Source organism: Chironomus tepperi, unplaced genomic scaffold (genome assembly GCF_022539635.2).
Source record: "Chironomus tepperi strain 1889 unplaced genomic scaffold, CSIRO-AGI_Ctep_v1 contig_415, whole genome shotgun sequence".
Lineage (NCBI taxonomy): Eukaryota > Metazoa > Arthropoda > Insecta > Diptera > Chironomidae > Chironomus > Chironomus tepperi.
Window position 1 is genome coordinate 537,925 of NW_027226537.1, and position 22,638 is coordinate 560,562.

General features: G+C 33.4%; 2 protein-coding genes across 5 annotated transcripts in view; one reads left to right on the forward strand and one right to left on the reverse strand.

Annotated features, from left to right (window-relative positions):
- nAChRalpha6 (nicotinic acetylcholine receptor alpha6) overlaps window positions 1-13,064 on the reverse strand; it is a 107,480-nt gene extending 94,416 nt beyond the window's left edge. For all 4 annotated transcript variants that reach the window (XM_070648937.1, XM_070648936.1, XM_070648938.1 and 1 more), the window contains exon 1: window positions 12,104-13,064. The gene's annotated coding sequence lies outside the window, so the exon portion shown is untranslated. The remainder of the gene's footprint in view (window positions 1-12,103) is intronic.
- A 5,878-nt stretch (window positions 13,065-18,942) lies between these two features.
- Window positions 18,943-22,638, forward strand: part of LOC139097193 (cholecystokinin receptor-like) — an 88,769-nt gene continuing 85,073 nt past the window's right edge. Inside the window, exon 1 of the mRNA XM_070648985.1 lies at window positions 18,943-19,694. The gene's annotated coding sequence lies outside the window, so the exon portion shown is untranslated. The remainder of the gene's footprint in view (window positions 19,695-22,638) is intronic.

Consider the following 22,638-nt stretch of genomic DNA (forward strand, 5'->3'; position numbering starts at 1 on the left):
CTCTCGATGAATTTTAAAGGAAATCCATGTCGAGAATATTCGTGAATCTCAATTTTTTATCTTATCAATAAAAATGTGTGTATGTAGTTCTATTACCGTGTCTTATGTAAATGTTGAGCGAAACGCAATGTTGAGTACTTATGGCAAATTTACGTTAAAGTCTTAGTGATATTAAATTCAAATTTAATTTAGTCGTTGAACTTACTTTTTATGTTCTCATCGATAAACAATTTTATTGCTTTTTAAAATCCATTGCCAATCATTAGCATTACAAGAAAAATAAGTAAATTTCGTTATGTACCTCCTTACTGTGCAGGGGTGTAGTCGGGGTATGAGGCGGTAGGGGGGTGATGGTTTGAAGCATTTGAGATGGAGCGCCAGAATTTAGGAAGGAGGAGGGGAGTTATGGGATTTTTTGAGGGGAGGGGGTGAATTTGTGGGGACTCCTACCCTTCCTCCCAATCAAATTGAAAGTAAGTGGAGATTTGACTCCCAAAACCCCCCTCTACCCCCTAAATACACCTCTGTCCCTAAGTATCTTTCTCTCTTTTTTATTGTGGGAGTTTTAGAGACGAAGGAAAATGAGACAATATTTGAATATTGATGCAATAACGACGATGAAAATGAAATGAGCGATGAAAGAATAAAATCATCAAGAAATATAAAAAAAAGGTTCACAAATTTGTGACTCAGTTTGCGACCCACAGTGACTGTGAAAAGAAATATGATTTGTATGCGTTAAGTTGAAAGACAGAAAGTTGGAAATGAGGCAGTAGGGAGTTAAGTGAGAAAGCATGATAGCACAAGAGTGAAGGAAATGGCAGTTATAAACACACAACGTGCCCATCACTCGTGTAGTTTTTCATTTCCCATACTCCATGAAAATTTACTTCTGTGTGACATACTGCGTGTGTGTACAGAACAGAAACATCATGCCTGAAAAACTCCGTTGAGCCTCTTATCGTCGAAAGAAAATTGAATAAAAGTTTTCTTTTATTTTCTTGTCGCTTTTTCGTCATTTTTTCTTGTGTTCCTTTTCTTTTCTTGTCTCAACTTGATAATATATCTTTTATACAATGGGATCAAAATGTTACTATTCTGCGCGCAACAACAAAATTCCATCACACACACACACATACTCACACATACACTTACAAATATTTTTCATACTTTTTTATGACAACTTTTCATCACCCATTGCCACGTACGTTTACTTACATATATTCTTAGAGAGAAATTGACAAAAAAGAGTGTCGCTAGTAGAGAAATTAACCACGTGGGAGACGCATTTGGTGACGCATTCAATGATGTGATGGAATTATTGAATTAAATTAAATTGATGGTCTCTGAAGTTGAAGATGTGTTGAGAGCTTTTTGGTCCAGAATGAGATGAAAATGGTGTTTTTTTTTGACACTTTAGTAGGATTTTTAGGCAGGTATCCAGTATTCGGGGTAAGAATTATCCTTTTGGATTATTGGAAGAAGGGTTTTGTTTCAATAAGGTTTGGCCAAGAAACGCTGGTTTGCATTTCCTGCATTTTAGATGCGTAGGCTAGCAATTTTGGAATTTAAGATAAAATTCGTGCAAGACTGCAGGCTTAAAATTGGAAAACCCTTAATGTTTAAAAATTTCTTGTTACATTCCTGTATGGATAATTGTGATTAATACACCAGATATTGCTAAGTGGACCAAAACCATTTGAACTTAACGTCATTTTGACATTAGCTCATCATTAACGATTCTTAATCTAAGGCTAACATTATTGTACAGATTTCAGATAAGTATTAAGCCTTAACCTTGAGTTACTATTATATTTTCTGACTTTTTCATGCCATGTATCTTTCGGGATATTTTCTTAGTGAAAGTAAAGACACTTGCAAACCCCCTGCTGTGTCCGCACATATGTTGCATTTAAAATATAAAATACTAAGGCATTCTAAATTTCCTCAGCATTCTAAATTAAGGAAGAATACCTTATGCTAAACGTTCATTCCCAACTTTCCATCCCGACAATTTTAATGATCTTGTTCATGTAAAATAAGTGCTAAATTAAAGAAGAAAGAAGTAAAAAGTTACATACAAAAAAATAATAATAAGAGCTTTCTATTCTTTCCATTCTCATTCCAAGAAAGAATACGACAGACCTCGGTATAATGAGACAGCAGTAGCAATACCAAAATCAACAACAACAACAAACAAGTAGCACAAAAAAAGAAATTTTATGCTTAATAATAATTTTTTCACTTTTTTTTCCTTGCCTTCTTCTTCCCGTTGATTATGTTTAATGCCCTACTGGTATGATGTTATTGTTGATGCTGTCTCTCCTTGTTTGGCTTTCATTTTAAAGAGCTTTACAAATTTGCTAGTGTGTGTGTGTGTATGTGTTGATGTGGGGGGATTCTTAAGACTAGAATTGAGTTGTTTGTTAAACATAAATTTGATTAAGAAGATGTACTAAAAATTACTTTGTTGCTAAATTAAAGGAACTCATCAAAATATAAGCATGAGTGTAGTCAGAAGAAGAGTTGATGGAGATCAAGACACATCTCAAGACGTCCTTAGTATGAAATGAGGGAATGTTCGTATATTCCGTAAAACCGGTCGAGATTGACTCTGGTTTTGCTTGACTCTGCCCCAAAGCTAGCTTGACCCTGCCTTAAGGCTAGCTTGACTGTGTCCCTTGGCTAGCTTGACTCTTGAACCAAGGCAAGCTTGATTCTGCCCCAAGGCTAGCTTGACTCTTGCCCAAGGCTAGCTTGACTCTTACCCCAGGCTAGCTTGACTCTTGCCCCAGACTAGCTTGACTCTTGCCAAGTCTTGAGTTTGACTAGCTTGCCCCAGGCTAGTTTGACTCTGGATTCAAGTCATTTCTGGACGCCTTGTGTTTTCCGGTCAATAGTCACTCAAATAGCCAGTTTAGACCACTTCCATCTCCTAACTACACCCCTACATAGGAATATGCTAAAATAAATAACAAGAACCTCAAGTTCATCATCTATCTTCATACTTCATATCAATTTAAATATTCCAATGTATTTTATGTGAAACTAAGAAGCATTGAAGAATTTCGAAAAGAGTAAGAAATGGCATGACTACCTTTATCCACATCCATTTAATAAGATGAACACATCTTGTTCAAGTAAGAGAACTAGAACAAACATCTAAGATGACCCGAAAAAAAAAATTCCTCACATGTAATTTATTCATGGATTCACCCATGTACATAAAGGAAATAAGGAAAAGGCAAGTATCAAAGAAAAGTAGATCGAGATGGGTCTAGTAAGGCTGTTTAAAATTTTTTTAAATTACCCCTCACTGACTATATAATTTTCTCACATTCGAAATTGAATAAAGAAAACACGAAGGAAGTAAGTGAGTGCAGAACTTAAGGGAAATTTCCTCATTTTCATAGTTTGCTGCTGCTTTTTGGCTCATTTTTGAAAAAGGGGCGCTTAATCACACATTTTGTTCGGCTGGCTGGGTGAGGAACGAGATCTTGGCAACCAGACATCGTACAAAGCTCTAGTTTGAAGCATTAGATCCGTGCCATCGAGTTATTCAGGTATCAATTAGTTTGAAAGCCCAAATCCATCTATATGTACGTTAATTAATGATTTTTCATTTTATAAGCTGAGAAGAATAAGCTGAGAAGAAACTTTTTTAAAGCGTTGCTTTCAAAAAATTTGAATTTTTAGCAAGCGTTAAAAAATTTAAATTCTAAAAAACCGTTAAATGATAAAATATTTTATTATTATTTACTAAACAAGTACTGATCGCAAGGACAATAATGCGCTGAAGTCGCTCAATGTAATTTTTTTCATATGTAAAGGAGGAATATTATGACGATGATGATGATGATAGAGAGGGAGTAGTGCTAAATACACAAAGAGAGAAAGAAAATGAAGATAAAAAAACACATTTCATGCTATGTGCAACAATGTGAAAGCGTAAGTGGGATCCTTACACATACAGACTTTCTGTTTCTTTTTTTTTTGGCAACGGAACATTAAAAGGGACATTTGTTGCATTCCAACAAGTCACGCTCATCCCATTTAAAATTTATTTTATTTTTGCTTCCTTCTTTTCGTCTTGTCTTGCCTTTAAAAAATTTTCATTTCCTTGTGACCTTCTTCTTCCATTCACAATATATTATGGAAGGTTTAATGTGTCAAATGGTATTTAAGCACTGCCAGAAAATATAATAATTGAGAATTTATTAGTTTTTATGAAAAATAACATTTCATAATTTTGGGACGTGTATACACAAGTTTCACATTCCTCTCGTGTCGTGTAGATGTATGTACTGTTTTTTTATGTATCTCTCTCTTTAACCTTCTCTTACGCTCAATTCGCTACGAGTGCTGGATTTATGAGATTTTTATTTATGAATGTGTATCCATTTTATTGCTTTTTTTTTTGTGCGAAATCAAAGTAGACTCCTTAAACAATCCATGACACAAAAAAAGGACAAAAGTGAAGAGTAAAACTTATTGGGACAGTTTGGTGGGAAGGTAGACATAACCTGAAGTTAAGTGGTGATATCACGCGAGAGGTAGGAATTAGAGAGCGCATATTTGGATTTTTCTCTTTGGGTGATGGTTGTGTGTGTTTCATTTCAAGGATGATGACTCTTTTAGAGATGATGGCAATAATGTAACTAATGAGGGAATTTTAGGGGGTAAAATCATGAAAATTCCTTCAATTTTTTAGGGTTCTTCAAGGTTTTTCGAGGAATAAATACCAGGAACTCCCCTAAACTCGAATTCAAAATTGTTATAGCAACACCTTCTAATAACAATTTCCAATCAAAGCATATAACTCTCATAATTCAAACTAGGTCAGTAAAGCTGAAATTTGGAGTTCCCTTGAAAGTTTTAAAGAGTTTTTTTAGGGAAATGAGAGTTTTCCATGTTTTCCAATAAATCATTTTCAGTTTTTCCGAGAGTGTATCATCTGGCACAAATTATGGATTCTGCGGAAATTTGTGGATTTATTTATAGATACCATGGTTTCTGTCAAAGATGATTTGAACTCAGTTTTTTTTTAATATTTGAGTTTCTTTGGAATTTTTGTCAACATTTTACAATATTGTTCAGTATCTATTCCAAAAAAGACAGAATTTTTTTTGAACAGTTGTAAGCTTAGGTTTAGAGAAGTATTGTATTTGGTATTGGAAATTGGGACACGGAGGTTATGTGATAAAGTCAGATTTAGGTTTCATCTGAGGGACGCCATGGATTACAGTTGATCCGTAGCCTAGCAAAGTAAGTAAGAATTCTCGATATCTAGGCCAAGGTCGCCCGATCTCGGTCTCGAGATTTGTTGAGATCTTGACTTCAAGATATTCTCTCGGTCCCGGTCTCAGTCTTCAATTTCAGTCTCAGTCTTTAATCTTGTTCTCGATTTCGGTCTTCATCCCGCTCTTGATTCTTAGTCTCGAGTCAAAACTGAGACTTCGCAAACTCTAATTCTGAGGATGATTTCCATAAATAATTTCAAATTACATCATGATGAAGTTATTCATCCTTAGAACTAGACATACAACTGGTCAAATAAAAACTCAGAATTAGGAAACTATGGTAATTAAGATCGGGGTTAAGTAAAAATTTTTGAAAATCCAGAGAGTCTTAAAATCTTCAAAATGGTAGCTATTAACCCACAATACCCACAATTCATAACAAAAGTCATCAAAAACATCAGTTAATCAACGAAAAATTTGTGATCCCCCAGAGAAGTCACAAAACTTTTATCAAAACCAGTCAGACAAATTACAAAGTCAACTTCACAACCTTCATAAAATTACACCAAATTTACGCTAAAAACAGCAGTAAAAGATGAGAGACAGATAAAATATGGTAAGAGCATACATTTGTTGTTGGCGGATAATTTAGTGGGTATAATAAAATTGATGGAGGGTTAGTCACATCAAATGATAACTTTCTTTGCTCCCACACACTTTTATTTCTCCTCTTCTTCTTCTTCTTATGTCAATTTTGCTTTTTTTTTCTGTTACATCCCAATTCATTCATTCACTCACTCACTAACTTGCCTTTGCTTTGGATATATTCATTGAAGGGAAATTTTTCAGCACACACACAAGAAGATGTGTTGTAATAAGAGCAGCATCACTCTATAGTATGATTTACAGAATGATTGAAAATAACGAAGGATTTTGGACAGCAAGAAGAAAGTGCAGAAGGAGAGGAGAAAAAAAAGAAATGGCTTCCAATTTTCTTACGAAATGAAACATGCTGAATGGTTGAATGAGTATTCATTAAATAGAATGAATGTTAGAAAAAAAAAATTGCTTCGATTAATGATTAGATATAGAGTATACGAGGATAGATTGAAATGAGAAGATGTGACGGTGATACGAATCATGGGAAATTTGATGCTGATACTAAAACACACTAACATGAATATAATAGGTCTGAGATTTTACATACATACACACACGCATTGCCGATATTACTGTTGCTTGCTGCGTTTGTCCTTGTGACCATCGAAATGTAATTATTCGATGATATATCCTCAAAGGCATTCTCAAATGGATTGAAAAGAAAATTGTTTTACGTAACGTTAAATTAATGTTGAAAAGGAAGGCACTTTTAATGATACGTTAATAACAAGCTCGTTGATCCTCTCCTTTCAATCAAAAAGGAGCTTTTTTTTGCTGTGAGGTTGGAAAATTGCTTAAAATGAAAATTGAAGAGTTTTTTATTTCAAAAAGGTTTTAAGGGGGGATAATTCACAATTGACAGCCTTCAAATTTGAGATTTGGTGATCAAAATTGTGTATGTAATAAGAAGAGCATTCAATGACCAATGACGTATAATATTGTCCGTGTTCATCACCTGAACGCAGGAACTTAGCCAGTGATTTTTGTATGGATGCAAAATTTGGGGTGTAGAACGAAGAGGATGTTCAAATTTTTGTCTAGAAAAACCTTAATAAATTGTAGAATTCGGTCCAAAGGTGGGAAGAGAGGAATGCAGAATTCAACCCCACACCTGAAAGCACCCCTTCCTAAATTGCACTTTGTGGCTAAATTAATTTTAGCCTGTAAAAATGAAGCTATAAACAGTCATCACTGTTCTGATTCAAATCTTTGAGTAAGCTGTCTTTCAGCTTTTAAGTCATCACATTAAAAATAAATAGATAGAGAGTCTTCAATCAACTTTAAGCTTTTAGGCTCTTTTAGACCAACTTCAGACATCATCTAAGGCAGTGATGAGCAACCTTTTATTTTAAGTTAGTGTGATAAAGTCAGAATATAGTGTCCACAGGCCGACGTGACTCTAGTTTTGAGTCTTCAAAATCATGCTTCATGCTAGAATTCTAAAACTTTATAAAGAGAGTCTGTTGATTTAGAGAGGGTTACACTTGTTAATTAGGCAAGCAGTAATCAGTGATAGATTAAACTTCAGTTATCATCTTAGTAATGCTTTGAAACACAATTGACCTATATGGCCAGAAAAGTCAATAAATTTATCAAATATTAAGATTCGAAAAATCAGTGACTCTAAAGTCACCAAACTTAATTGCCTCAACCACTTTTCTGCGGCTCTTAACAAGCAATCTATAATATCTTTTTCCTCTGAATATTGGTTTCTAAAAGTTCAACATGATAACTTCAATCCCCTTTTAAAAGCTTTAAACTCATTCATACTGAAAAACCTCATCGATCTCAATCTACGATTGCCCTAAAAATTGCTATAAATTTTCAATAGCCCACAATATAAAGTAAAATTTATTCGATTTTTAATTGAAAGTCAGAAGCTCCCCTTTTTTGGTTCCTATTCATTTATCACATAGACATCGAGTCCGACTGCAATTTAATTACCTAAATTAATTTTCATAAATTACATAAAATAACACATATGGTCAGTTCCAATCTTAACAAACGCATCGCATATTTTCCAAAAAAAAGTTGGAACTGGAATTGGACCCTCAATATATAATACGTAAGCATTATGTAAAATTTATGAAGCTATTTTTATTTCTCATTTCTTATTAAGTATATATCACAGAAAGAAATAAAAAGAGAATCTATTAGAATGTTGGACAAAAAAAAGGCAAGATGGAGATTAGATAGCTAAGCTTTAGCATGAAAGCATCGCAACATCAAGTCTATTCATTAATAAAGACCCTGACAAAAAAGGAGAAAGAAACTGCACGAGAAGATATAGACAAGACAGAAGAAAATAGAATATACTTAATGTTTCGTAGGAGTGCAGACATTTAATGAAAATTGATGAACTTTATAGACACACACATAATGAAAACGAAAAGAAAATGATAAAGGAATGAAGCAGGCAGATATAGACACACACAAAAAAATATTTAATTGCCAAATAGTGTACCATTATGTTATTGCCAAAAAAACAATTTTCTACTTTTTTGTGTGATTCTAGAAGGGCGGCCATCTGCTGCATTTTTGCCGGGACACTGCTGTACTTTTCTACCTTGCTAATAAAGCCTCAAAATGTCCCGATTTTTCAAGAAGTCAAAAACTCCATACAAATTTTGGAATTTGGATAAATTATGAACATTTTGGTTTTGAAGGTCCGGGTTCAAGCCCAGGACTGAAAATATTTTCCTCTAAAATCCTCTGGCCACTCTAGATTCTAGTCAATTTGAGTCTGTTGTGAAATTAGCACAACTTTTTTTTCCCACGCATAGATTTCTTATTTTTCATTAACAGAACCAATTTCATGCTCAACTTATGCTACAATTTATGTTAAAATATATTTAAATTGTGGTCATAAATTCGGTGTTTGTATTGTAATTTACAAACTTGTTATGTAAAAATTTATTATTTTTTTCTCTTGAACTTCTCGTGAAGCTCGTTGAATGACTAAATTATTATGGTAAGTTTTAATGTTGGAAAACAGAGAGAATTTCTTAAGAAACAATTTGTTAATTTTTGCATTTGAGGTTTTACATTATTGTTAAGTATTTTCATAACAATTTTGATAATCTTACATTCTTTAGTGCAACACAAGACTGGAAATTGGTTCAAACTTTATATGGAGTCGAAACAATTTTTCTATACAAAATCCTCGTTGATTTTAAGTTTTAAGCAAGCAATTTTAAAATTTTGAAAGAGAACGTTTGGAAATTTAGTAACGCTTTAAATCTCATTTTTGACCCTAACAATATCATAAACTGTTTATGTCTATTTGTCAGTATTCGAATCGTTCATTAATGTCATTAAATGTGTTAGAGCTTCCAAGTAAACCTGCATCAACTGTAAAGATCTGTATAATTTCTAGAAAATCATTAAATATGTTAGAGCATTTAATTTCTAAACCGCATCAACTGTAGTTGAACGTTTAAATCGGAATTAAGTCAAACACTTCAAACAACCCTGATTGCTTAGTGGCAGTAGCACATGTCCGGAAACCGTAGGTCAAGGTTTCGATCCCCGTTCGGATCAAGTTCGCAAGCAACATTAATTTAATGACAAATTTCTGAGTTGTCCATTCACTATTAATTATTTTAACTCTCATAATTACCACATACTCCTCATATAAAAATTTCCATGAGTAGAATTTTCAAGTCACATCCCCCTCCCCAAAGAGCTCGAAGTCGACTCGAAATTTGTATCGAAAAGTCAACTCGAGTCGATCCGACTCCATATAAAATTCAAGTTCATATAAAATTCTTGACTCAAATCCATATAAAATTCGAGTCGACTTCGAGCTCTGTCTCCCTATAAAAGAGTTACGTATAATTGAACATCCTCCACCAGCAACAGAGTCAGATGGAAGGTGTTTTGTAATAACTTAGGCTCCAAGTTGGAGCATGGTTCCAGTAAGTAAGTAAGTATCCTCCAAATGCAAGGTTAAAATATATAAAATATTGATAGCACAGACCAGAGAGTAACAAATTATGCCAATAGAAATACAAGAAAAATCCTAAATTTATTCGAAAACCTTTATTTGAAAATTATTTGCTTGATTCCACATAAATATAGTTCAATATCAATCGAATGTATTGTAATATTCATACTGGATTCATACAAACAGTTTGGTCGAGTAAACATACATACACAAATATACTAAGTCCCTACCCAGAAATTTAAAAATAAATTTTTCAATACGACAATTTATCGAGAAACTTGCAAATGACTGTTTTTAAAAACTCGTTAAATATTGTGGCTTGCTAGTCAAAGGCTTAAAAGACTCGAATATAACGAAATTTTTCTTAATTAAAAATTGTGTCACGAAACTAAAATTTATTTTCACCACAATTTTGCATTGACTATATATTTCCCTATACATGCAGTATGGATTTAAATTTCAGCATAGTATGGTTCAGTGGTGGGCAAACTGTGGGGAGGATTTCTTGGATGGATTGAACCGTACGGTACAAATGCACCATTTTAGTATAGTATATTTCAATATGGTTCAGTGGTGGACAACCTGGGGATGATTTCTCGGGGAATGGCACGGTGCGGTACAGATGCACTATTTTAGTATGGCATAGTTCAGTGGTGGGCAAACCATTTCTTTGGTGATAGTTCGGTACGGTAGAGAAACACCATTTTGCTATGTTAAGTGTACGTCTGTACCGTACTAGTGGTTTACCCATACCGTGCCATGCTGTGTCATACCGTGCCATACCACAAATTGAGAAATCGGCCTCTGAGTGCCGCAACACGTAAGTTGTACACTATTTTATTTCGAATATGCCATGAGCCGTATGTCGTGTGCTGTTTCGGTAGAGCTGTGGTGGCAACATGTGTACCGCGACACGAAGGTGTGCCTCAAGTTTTTTTGAGTAATTCCATGAATCATATGCGGTGTGCGGTTTCGGTAGAGTCTTACTAAAACAATATGGAATTCGAGTCAAGATGTGCCACAAAAAACCAAAGGTTGACCACCACTGCCCCAGTTAATATTAAAACTTTCCTATACCAAAACTGATTGTGAGTTTACTACAGTGACAGCATTTCAAAGTTAACAATTGCTGCATAAGCAAAATGAAATTCATCATTCAGTTCCTCGGATTTATTTCCGAAGCTTCATCCATTTCCATTTGCAACAAAGAAAAAAAAAATCCATTTTAAATTGAAAAAAAATTTTGCCAACTTTACAAAATTTGAAAAACAATAAAAACAATTTGTGTATTTTTCATTTCCATCATTGCTTCTCGTCCTTAGATAAATTCCTAAAGGAAAATTTCTTTGTGTGAGTGAAAAAAAGTAAAACTTTTTTTTTTTTTTATATTTTATGAGTTGTGTTGGAAAGTTAAGGAAAATGCCTTACTTTTATGCTTTTTTTATGTATATATCATAGTATTAGTAACTCCTTTTTCACTTTTTTATTACTTTTTTTTAACATTTGAAATTGTTTTTTTAATTATGGCTTTTTTATTACTTTTTTTTTTGTCTCACTTCAGAATATTTCATGTCCATTTAGTGTTGAAGCTGTCGATAGACGTCTGAACATGCGAGCTTTTATGTGTGCTTTTATTTATGGTCCACATAGATTAATTTATGGTATTTTTTATGATTTTTTTGTTCAGCATCAATATTCATTCACAGAACGAGAAATTCACCATCGAATGGAATGGAACATTGAGAGATGAGTAGGGATGGATATAGAAAAAAATTATTCATTGTGCGTATGTCAGAATGGAGATTGAAGGATATTTATGATGATGCCTGAAAAAATGTTTCTGGACCGTACCAAAATTTGATGTAATTTTTTTAAGGACATCCAACTCAAAATTAAGCAATTTTTTTGATATTTTTCATAATTACTTCATTCATCAGAGCTTTAGTGCTGCAAAAAAATTCGAAATATGTTCACTCTCATTCTCTCAAACACTGAATAACTCTGACTGTGGGTTGAATACGCACACACTTTACTTTCACGTTCCTATACCTTTCCAATGGTTAAAAAAAAACTTTTTCTTTCTTTTTCAATTCACAAGAAAGGAAGCCAATTTTTCATAATTTATGGATCATGCACATTTTTTACAGTATGGATAGTCACTCGTTTATGTTTCACTAGATTTAATTTCAAGTGCTGTGATTTTTCAAGACCTTGTCAATAATTTCATCCAGATTCCTTCAAGACTGACTTAATTTACCTTCCGTTTTTTTTGATGAGATCTTTTGCCTTCCAGGGATCACTTAAACTATTCACAATGCCTTATCAATCATGATTTCTTCTTCACAGAAAAAGGAATCAGTTTTTTTATTTTTTTTTGTTGGATATCAAGCTCATACACAGAATGAGAAGAGGGTTTTGTTACACTTTATATTATTATTTTTGTATTATTACGAACTAAAGTAGTTCACACCATAGAACATTCACGAATGTGTTGAATATAATATAATATATATCTATATATATATGCACTCTATAACTACTGTATGTATGGAGGATGAATGATAATTCAAACTTTTATTTTTTTAGATGTGCTTGATTGAAAAAAATTCCTCAATAAAAGGCGACCACTCACAAAAAAAATATAGAGACTTTTAAGCTACAATTTTTTATTTTTCAATTCATTGTTCAATTTTTCGAGACGATGAACAAAAAACAGCAGCAGCCAGCAATCGCATTTATTTCACACACAAGAAAGAAAAGTGAGAGATTTCTTTTCATTGAAAAGAAAAATGGAACCGTTTTTCCATTCGAAGGAAAATTTTTTCTTTTTTTTTCTTTCTTTTCCTTTTTTTTTCTTTCAAATTTTCATCACTTAATTGTTTGAAGCATCAATAACTGACTTTTTTTATTCTTTCAATTCCAGAATGGACTTTAAATTATTTTTTAAAAATTTTCACCTTGACTTCACTTAAACTAACTTCACTAAAATCATAGAACTTAATGCCAATTCCTTTATTCTCGTTTTTCGTGCAAGTCTTTTTTTTGATATCCGCGAACTTAAAAAATTTGCCGTCCTGCTTACATCTTTTAATGTTAATTTTTTTTGAAAAAGGAAAATTTTTAAATAAATTTTCCCTTAAAATTTTTCACAAAAAATTTTCTTTTTTTTTAATTTTAAAAAAAATTCCTTATATCCCCACGAAATAACGAAAACGACTTTCTCCTACGACCACCAATAACATTAATAAGATTTTTGGGAGCTGTTTGTCAGGATTTTTTCATACTTCCAATGCCATCACGAAAGCTTTTTTTCATTTTCCACTTCCAATAATGAAAACCAGTTTCCAAAATGGACCAATTTTTAATGTTCAAGAAGCTTTCGTGATGTAGAGTCATGCGCGGTGCAAGCATGGTGACTTCACATTTATTCCTTCCTCAACATATTCTCTATGAATGAAAACTTATAATCGGATAACATCGTGAACTTGTCGTGTTGTTGTAGGAAAAAATGTTGGAAATGTGAGGATATCTACTGCTGGATGGTAAATATTACAAGAATATTTTGTAATTACATTCACAAATAATTAAGAATATAAGGAATAAGTGGAATTAATCATTTAAAATGTGATGTATTTGACTACAAATCCTTCCATTATTTCATGATCTACTTCCACTTGTTTCTCTTTGTTTCTTTCTCTTTTTGCTTCATGTTCGTATCATATCGACCTGTTGGATTGTCGCAATAAATAATGAGTTATGAATTGCGTTGTAATAACTAAGCGACATGAGAATTATGTGCAGTCCACTGCTTCATATTTCATAATATTTTCGTGGATTATTATGACATATTAGTTGTTTGAGTTATGAGCAGATTGCCGTACTTATTGGATCAACAATTGTGTAATTGTTTTTCTAAATTATGATGTCATCTACTTCTTGTTGTTACTGGATAAACTAGCAATTAAGTATGCTCTAAGAATTCTAGAAACATAATCAATCTGAAGCGTATTGACGAATGTTTTAAGAAAAAATACTCCGATGAGAACAACAGATACATTACTAGATCAAGGTCATTGGCTGCAAATGTAGGTGGAGGTGAAACTAAATTTTACAGGTAAAATTGGGTTAAACTTTGAATCACTCCGAAATTATTTTATTGCTTGATAAATTCGTGCTTAAGCTGTTCGAAGACGTTCCAAACATATGTCAATTTAATACAATCGGTCTAGTTTAGTAATATGGGTTATTGCAGTGTTGGGAGACCTGTGTCTCTTACCACCAAGGTGTACCGCTAAAATAAAAGGTTGTTCACCACTGGGTTATTGCATTGAATGAGCGGCACTTGAAGAAGAATAAATTATTGGAACTGGATTCCTGTAATGGCATATCATCGGTTTATCATTCGGAATGCAGTTGTAAGGGATGAAGAAAATGTATAATTTATGTATGGCTCTTTGCCATATAATATATTTGTCATAATAATATTCTCATGATACAAGGTGTAAAACTTTGTTACTTATAAATACGCATGAGGCGTTATTCCCAGCGACGACCATAACACTTGATTCTAAAAATCTTTAATCAAGGTGATTTGCCTATTATAGAATAAATATTTGATTTAGTTTTATTAAGGTTGGGATCTAACGGATTAGTTGAAATGTAAACCTTGGCTATCAATATAGCGGATTTTGGAAATAATATCCGTGCGAAAAAAAAATTTTGATTGAAACCCTCTCATCTGCTTGCCGTTGCTGTCAAATATTCCTTCTAGTATTTATATAATATAGCGAAATTTTTGCGTAACGTAATATCCAAATTAACCTCGAAAAGAATTCAGGAAAAGGTTATATGTGGCAATTTCCCTAACATTCTCATAACCATCTGAATACGTGTCTTTGTATAAATACGCTCGATATTCTGCGACGACCATAAGTATGAACTATAAATTTTTGTAGTTTAACTTAAAGATTAAACTATTCTTTATGTAATTACCTTGCTTGCTATCAACTGCAAAGAACATGATGTCGATTTCGCTTAAGTAGATTTATTACTTTATTCGATTTTGAATTATTATACGGCCGCATCAGATTTTGGCAGAGCATTTTACGAATCTGTTGTCTCACAACTTGACTTTTTAGACCTTCCTCTCGCATTGTCCGATTTACCTATCTACATATCATAGTTCGTAACCTTAGATTCCTTTCTGCTCAGACATCACAAATCGAAAGATCAAAAAGCCTAGTAGACTCCACCTCGTCTTAAATACTCTCATCATGTTTAAATATCAAAAACATTCTTAAATGCTAATCTGCAAGTATTGAAAAGGAAGTCCCTGAATATTTGCTTGCCTTTCACAACACAAGTTTCCCTTACCAGCACAAAACAGAGATAATAATGTAAAACATGAAATAGTATGCCAAAAAACTTGTAGCAATAATGTAAAAGTAAATCATATTTGGGTTATCAACAAATCAGCACAGAAGTAGAACCACCAAAAATTCTCGATCAAGATTGCAGATTCCACGCTTAATGGCGCCAAAAAAAGAACTAAAATATTATCACCGTCACGTGAATATTTCATTAATCTCTGCTCTCATTTCCGACCGAAAAAAACTTATTCAATGAACTATGCTGCTCATCGCGACAAACAATCTAACCATAAGAATCAGTGAATCTTACAACTTAATAATATTAAAATAAATCAACTTAAAAATTTTATTCGTACTCGTTTGTATTTCTGATAATTTTATTTCCATTTTCATTACAATTCAATCTCATAGGCGCGCACATGCCAACATGAACAGCTTGCCTGCGTTCATCTGAATTTTGTGCGTGTATTGAACCTGTATAAGATGCCTAAAAATGGGAAAATGTTTGAAATGGAGTGGGAGATGGTTGGGGGAAGGGAGAGAAAAGAAAATTTATGGCATAAACATGTTGTTTATTTAAACTAACTGAGGAATCGTTAGAAGAGTTTGCGGGATGAAAATTGAGCGCATTTGAATTTTTTAAGCGAGTTTTTTGGAAATTTACATCCTTAATTCTGTCTTGAATTTTAAAGTAGATGGTGTAGATGTTGCCATGATTTTTTCGGACATATGCTTTGGTTACGTGCAGATTTAGAGATTTCAGGTGTGCTTGTGGATGCTATGATTTGACTAATATGTTCACATGAGCTCACATGAGGGTAGAAAGGACTAGTGAGAAAGCTAATGACCCTTCAAATTTGTTAGAGAAAATTGGCCTAATGCGGAATCATTTACAATTTCATATCAGATTTAAATGTAATGCTATACAGCACGCACGTAATATAAACGGGTTATATGCACAATGGATTCATATAAAAAGCGAATATATCAGTCTAATAAAAGTTTCGTTTAATTATAAGAGCTAAAATATGTGAAATAACAAATTTGTGCTGTATGAAAACGTTTCGGCTTTTGTGGAAAACTTGTTTCTATGTCTGCATGCTGTCATTGTGGGTACTGTTCAAACTGTTCTTAACGTATATCAAGTATTGAGTTTCAATTAAGTTTTAAAATGATGTTTTGAAACTTTAAAGCAGTGGTGGTCAACCTTTTTCAAGGCTCGAGATTTCTAAAGCTCCTTCCTCTCCAATGTGCTGCGGTGCTCGAATGGCACAAATGAAGAAGGCTCTGTAATGGAGCTTATAAGGTTCCGCCTCTTTTATTGACCATATAGACGGCAAACGCAGGCTGCTACCATTAAATATTAATAAAAGAGATTTAGCAGAGCCTTAAAAGCTTCGTGTCGAAGCTTTCATCATTTTTGTCGCTCGGGTTACAAAGAAAGCTCACCATTAAACTAATGTTTCCATTTTGTTGTTTAGTAAATACAATATGTAGCTTAAAATTCAGGTTAAGTCATTCAAGTTTTCAAGTTTTCCCAGACTATGTTCTGACTAGTTCGTGTCTTAAATAGCGTCTGGATTAAATTGTGCTTTCTAGTAGAGTGCGATTATGGTAGCGATTCATATACAGTTGATTCTGTCATTCCGAGAATAAGGCCCTGTGGTCGAGTAATTAGACATTAAGCCAGAATTCGTATCACTCAATTTGTCAATGCATGCGTTCGATTCCCATATTCTCTCAATTATTATACACAGCCTTGTCATATGACAAGAATCTATGGAAAGCTCACACGACATTTACATGAATGAATCTAATCAATCTAATTTTAATTCGGCGAAATCTATTGATACTCTAGTCTACACAATGTGGCCCAGCATATTAAAATTGTCTAAAGCTATAAGTAAACCGTTTTTAAAAATTCGAATACAGTTATTTTTAGAAGATTCATAATTCATTTTTAATCCATTGCCATATTTACGACATAACAGAAATAAACCTTAATCTATGTATGAATTTTCAAAAATATCCAATGATTTAAAATTCTGTGGTAAATTAAGATCCCCAGAAGTTAATTAGAGATAGTTGACAAGCATCTTCCATTTATAACGGAACGAAGGGAGCACTTTTCCTGTTTTACAATAAAAAATTGACTCACTTCCCCTCGAAAAAAGTCATGACTGTGAAGTCAGTGACAGCTTAACGACAATCACAGCATAAAAAGTTTCCAAATGAGTCACAATTTTTCTTATATTAAGTTGAAAATATCAGCAACAAATCAAAAAACTTTATTTTAAGATATAAAATCGCTTAAAGGAACGGCACATGAAGTTGTAAATAAAAAAAGAAGAGAATGGAATAAAAAAAGGAAGAAAGAACAAGAAGATAGTGCGCAAAAAGGAAGGAAAAAGTATGGCAAATAATTTCATTGAAAACAGACAGCAAACAACAGTACAATGAGGGGAATTTGAAATTAATAAAACAAAGAACTTTCTTTAAAGGTTGTTCTTTGGGGACCGTTTAGTTATTACGTAGTCCAAAAAATATCCTTTTTTAAAGCACCACTCCATTCCTTTTGTAACAAAATCTATATAGAGACTCTAAAATTTACAGCAGGAATCAAGAGGTCAAAGAAGGAGGGCGGTGGTAGTACTGTTCGGAATCAAAATGCAATGTTACATAGATTCAGTAACAAATGCACTCTAAGATCTCTTTTACTCAAAATCATCTCCTCAAAATCATTCCTCCCCTCCTTTCCCCCGTCCCTCTCCGTACCCCAATTTAAGGTTTTCAAGACAAAAATCCAAATCTCCTCTTCCAAAAATGCCTGGCTACGCTTTTAGCAACTTTACCCTCGTCTTTAAAAGCTAGACATCATTTGAGTACGACTCCTGATTCTCATCCTCTCAAAAACTATTTTACACTTCTGAGCATTTGTATAAATCCAATTTTTAAAAGAAAAGAAAAAAGAAAATCTAACCCGCAAGAGAACATAAAGCAATACAATCGAAGGATGCCCATCTGCTGTCGTTTATGGTAATATATTACTTACTTACGTGTTTGCTGGACATACAGATCAATTGTGATCGATGGTCTCTCTCAGATGTCGCCGAAAACTAACCTGGAACTGGCTACTGCTTGCCAATTTATGAGTTCGACCAAGCATTGTAGACCTGCATTTTCTGCATATTAGATGCGTTGCCCTGCAGCTTTCGAAAATACCTTATAGCTGGCTCAATGATGTAGGCCTGCGTTTTGTTAACGACCGCTTTCGACAGGGACAACCATTAAAAAAGAAAACCTGAGTTCTTTTATGGTTGCCAAATGTGTAGTTATTCAACAAATAAAAATCATAACCGTCCAAATTTTGAAATAATAAATTATTCCTGACTAACTGACAAGCTTAAATTTCCTATGAAAAAAATTATGGACAGCCTACACAATACAATACTTTTAAGCAACTTTTAAGCTTCATCAATTCTTTTTCTCAAACATTTTTTCACATCTCACAGATGTCCTTAGACAAAAATTACTCAAGACACATGAAAAATTCATCCAAGACACAAAAAAGCTCCTAACAGTTCTAAAAGCTCACCACAAAAGCTCCCAATTTTCGAAAGTTCGAAGATTGTCGGGAAAATTTTTCGACAATCCTTTTTTCCTCCCGATTAGAACAACTTGTTGGAGAACAACAGTTTAGTTTCACAGCAGATGGTTTCATGTTCAGACGCGAAAAGTAAAATCAGACCAGACTAGAAGTAAAAAAATATCTTATAGAAAGTGTGGATACAAAAAAAAAAGAAAAGAAACAAAACAATAAATTGTGAGTGAATCCAAAAAAGAAAAGAAAAAAAAGTCGAGTCGCGGGGTCTGAGTCAGAATAGATTGGAAGTGGAAAACATATAAATAGCATATGAAATATTTATTAAATAAACAAACTAAATATTAATTTATTTTCCTTTCTGTATTGCTGTATAAGAAGACGGGAAAACTAGTGAGTGAGTGAGAGGGAGAGAGATTGAGAGAAAGGCAGACCAAAAGGAGGTGGAAATACTTTGGTAGAGCTAATAAAATATTCAATATTACATGCAAATTTAATTCTCTCGACTTCTGTGTATTTATTTTTCCGACTCTATCTCTCTCCACACACATCATCTAAATCCAAAAAAATAAAACTGTTTACAGTCGTGCTCGGTACTCTTCTTTTATGTAATTAATTTTCATAAACCATCCATGGCAGATGTTTATTTTAAAATTGTAAATTTACCGCCTTGGAAGATTTTCTAAAAATTGACACTCGAACAGAGATTAAACAAAATGTGAAAGAAGGCTTCCTAAAAAGAATAAATCATTAGTGCTGATTTTTTTGCGTCTTCAGTTCCTTAATTTTCATCTACCCATAGTGTATATAGTGAGGATTTGTGAAAGGAGAAAAAAAAGGAAGTAACAAAAAAAAAAATTCTTACAAACATGGAATGAGTAAGTGCCTTTTTGCTTTATTATCAGAAGTGGGCAACCTGTATGCTGCGGCACATCTAGAACCGAGTGACACAAATGAAGAAGACTTTTAAGGTTCTGCTCAGAGTTGCAAAACAGACACATGTCATAGGCAAAAACCGTACATTTTCTTAGTAATTTGTATGGTTTTGTAAGAAAATTTTACAAATTATTAGGAAATTGGACGGTTTTTGATTATGACAAGTGCATGTTCTGCAACTCTAGCTCCGCTAAATCTCTTTTACTAATTCTGAGTGGAAGCCGTCTCCGTTTGACGGCCAAATGACTTTCAAAAATAGAGAAATTGTGAGCGTCGACCAAAACCTTACACAGCATACAGTTCATGCTATTTCCAAAATATTTTGCCACTACACTAGTATGTCGCGACACACAAGTTGCCCACTCCTGCTTTATGATTATCATCCTAAATTCATCTTCATTTTTACGTTTTTTTTTTTACCTTCCTCACTCACTTGTTGTTGGAGGTTCTTGTTGTATTACCTGAGGATTTTCTGTACGCTTTTTATCAAAAAAATATTTTTCATTTTAATTATTAAATTCTCCACCACATACTGTGATGAATGAATGGAATTTGATGTTGTTTGATGAAATTAAATTCTGATTCTTTTTTAATTTTGTAAAAAAAATTTGAAATTTTTTCGACGATTGTGGAATTTTTTGTGATATTTATTTGGATTTCCTGCCTGATGAGCAATTTTTAATAAAATTGTTGAATGTCTGTCCTGTGGGTTTGGAAGGAAAAATGTTCTATTGTGAGTGACAAAAAGTAGTGTGATTCCAATTCTTCAGCATAACAATTGTTTTTGCAAGTTTATAAGCATACAAAGTTAACCAATGGAAGTCCGGTTTTCTTCATAAATTTAAGTTCAAAAACTATTTTATATTTTTTGTGCTATTTATTGTATATTCGTCGACCATGCTGAATAATTTATTTCTTAATCCGAGCGACACAAATGAAGTAAGTTGGAAGAAGGTTTTGTCATAGTGTTCTTAGGGATTGATGCTTACGTACTCATTTACCTGGCTGTTTAGACAAATTCCGAGTCATTACCTCCCTCAGATGTGTTATCTGAAACTGGTCTTATCGCTTGCCAATTTCTAATACTAAATTCATTAGTGACAATACTTACTTACTTACTGCAACCATGTTCCTATGTGGAGCTTAGTTTACAACAGAAGGCTTTGATGACTGCTTGAATGACAATAGCTTCTTTTAATGAATTCATTAAAAGTCCTCGTGATTTAAGAATTTATATGACTTGGAAATAGAGACGATGGATTCGAACCTACGACTTTCGAGTTACCATTCCAAATTTAAATCAAGCACATTGACGATTAAATCTCAAATGCGTTTAGCTGCTTGTCGTCATTTTGCGATTTGTCGACCTTAAAGCTAGTCATGAGCTAGTGATTTAGTCAGTCGATTAAAAATCTGTCCTTTAGGGGTCAATTTGAATTTTTTTCGCATCTTAAAAGTTATAACCAAGGCATTGACACACGTTTCATCCGGATGAAAGATTGTATGGGCCGGATGAAAGCAGATGAAGAGTGTCAATGCCTTGGCTATAACTTAAGTTGGAGAAGAAGGACTGTTTAATCCATTATGTCTTACAAAGTATATCCTTTTTTGACTCACAACTAATCACAACTCCAACAATATTCCAACAGTATTTAATACCTTATATATTATTTAACCATTCCAAATCATCACAAAATATTTTCCCTTCCAAACAAATTATTTACATACTAGAGTTTACTCTTAAAAAAGAACGTGTTTCAAAAATGTCAAGCTTTCGTTTAGGTTGTGTCATTTTTTCGACTTTTCACCTTTCCAAATGATGCTGCTTACATTTTTTTTTCTTGTGAATATACAAAAAGGGTATGAAAAAAAAAACTTCATGTTGTTAACTTTGCAATTTAAAAATAACTTTTCGAAGAAGCAGCAACTTTAAAAAAATTATTTAGAAATTCTTAAATAAACTTTTATTGCAAAAAGGTAAAATTGGCTTACTTTGTAAGGAGCAAAAGAGAAAGTTTCTCTGGAAGAGCATCTTATGCTGGAGACTGAGGAGCACTAGTCAAGATCAAAAAGATCCAAAAAAACACAAGGCCAGCGTGAATATGATATTATTCTGGAAATAATTCGTGTTTGGAATCAAGTCATAGTCACATCGGCCTGTAGTCGGACTCTTAATCAACTGACTTGTGCTATTCGGAGACAGTTCATAGTTGAATTAGCCAGTCTCATAGAAATGTATTAATTTTTTTTTATGAAGATGTCTTTTGAACTTATCTGATTTCTCAGAAATTCAAATCATTTTCGAGCTACAATGTTAGTAAGAAGCCATTTCCATGCCATGCATACATACCATATTACAACGACTTGACAATTTTCGTGTATCAAAAATTTGGTACGTAGTTTGAAAGTAAAATTTTATGGCTGTTTTTAGAGATTGAAACAGAGTTGGCACAATCTGATTTGTTACTTAGGAGCTCATATTCTGTAGAGGGTTTCTGAGAAGCTTTCACATATATCAGCTGGCAGAATTATGGCTTGAGCCGATGGTTTCAGGGCAAGTTGTCGTTTCCGCGGATGATTCTTGCTGTGTTTTGTTTCTTTATTAGAAAACTTTTTAAAACTTATGACTTTAGGCAGACTTGATTTTGAGCTGAGGCCTGATTTCATGTAATATGATTTGAAGCCAGTGTCACAGTGGCCAGATGTTGGATTTTTGGATCATTTGTGCTCTGCGTGTCTTTCAGGATTAAAAGATCTAGCAAAGAGGTTCATTATTTTTGAAATATATGCTGATATCGGCGATAGCCCTGAAGGAGTCATCAGTAGAAGACGGCCACCAGTCGAAGAGGGAATCGTCACAATGCGGCTACCTGCAAGAGGAATCAT